Here is a 1,396-nt window from a genome sequence, read left to right as displayed (position 1 = left end):
TTTATTATTTTAAATATTCTAATTTTTTCGATGATAAACTGATTATCGACTATATTGCATTCATTAAGTGCAATCGGCAGTTCCTTATAGTGTATTTCAATGGTAATAATTAGCTTCCCGAAATGGGAGTAATTTGATCTTGGCTTGGACACAAATTTTCATATATTGAAATTAATTTGTCAAGAGAAGTCGTACAATAGGTTGATCTCATATGGTGAACACATGTATGCATTATTCCAAATCTATTTCTCCCATTTCTTGTTGAATCATACGATAAATAACGACTACAAAACTCTGTATTTCTCACTGCTTTTTCTTGGCGTTAGACTCTTCCATGCATCTTAACTTTGGGCATGTCTATCGTTGCAGTTTTATCTCGAATTGAAAAGCGCCTAGGTCTAAGGAGCGTCACTCGTTACCAGATTTGATTTTATTGCTGACTGTATTGCCCTCAGTGGATCTTGAAATCCTGAGAGGGGGAGGTACAGCAGTAAATAACGAATCTTGGAATTTTTTTCGCTGGGTGGAGAAACATCCGTTGGATCCAGTTTTGTTAGCTCACTGGAGAAATCGATGGAATACTCCGATTTCTCACAGAAATTTGAAAAAAAAAAATTCAAAAAAAATTGAAATGTAGAGAGAAAAAATCCCGATTCGCCCAGCCGGGATTCGAACCCGGGTCTCCCAGTTACGCGCCGGGCACTCTTCCAACTAAGCTACCGGGAACCACGGAAACTCTCTCACTCCAAATTCAAATCAACATTAAATAAATTCAAATAGAGAGATCACAGCAGGATGAGAATTGAATTTTTTTTGGGCTTTTCTGTTTTTTCTACTGCCTTCTATGTCCTGCCCCCTCTACTGGGTTCCCACTTTGTCGTAGTGAGGGGGCTCGGTCGCGGGCGGTGGAGGTTTTAAGGACTACCGCTGCCCGCGGTCGCTAAGAGGAGTCCACCCAATCCATGTGTGTGAGCGGCGTAAGCCATGGCCTCGGCCATACCGTGCCTAAGGATGCGTGGCACAGGGGGAGCTGTGTCGCTAACGGTGCCTCTCAGAAACCCGGGCGACCTCTGAGAGTAGTCTTGGGTGTAACCCACCCGAGACAAGCCAAGCCCTGGGCAATCGCGGCAATGCACCAGGTGAAAACGCTTAACCGCGGTACTCGTGGGACTAAAATGGAAACCAATTTAAAAAATCTTAATATTGAAAAAGCAACTTCGGGTGGGGCCAGCGATGGCGAACACACGAAATCTGACAAGGCTGACCAGTCTGGTACCGATGTGAATCGGGTCAGACTGAGTGGAGCCGAGAGAAGACGTCGCAAGAGAGCGAAGCTGCATCAAACCTCGGGGGCGATTGCAACCTTGACGGATGCAGCAGCGAAGGTCGATGAGGG

General features: G+C 45.1%; 1 non-coding gene across 1 annotated transcript; it reads right to left on the bottom strand.

Moving 5' to 3' along the window:
* Nucleotides 1-654: 654 nt before the first annotated feature.
* Trnat-cgu lies at nucleotides 655-726 on the bottom strand. The gene has a single exon. It is a non-coding gene; the product is annotated as a tRNA-Thr (tRNA).
* Between the last annotated feature and the right edge of the window lie 670 nt (nucleotides 727-1,396).

Source organism: Diachasma alloeum, unplaced genomic scaffold, assembly GCF_001412515.2.
Source record: "Diachasma alloeum isolate Michigan unplaced genomic scaffold, Dall2.0 Dall_scaffold_01169, whole genome shotgun sequence".
Taxonomy (NCBI): domain Eukaryota; kingdom Metazoa; phylum Arthropoda; class Insecta; order Hymenoptera; family Braconidae; genus Diachasma; species Diachasma alloeum.
This window is presented reverse-complemented; position numbering and strand designations above follow the sequence as displayed.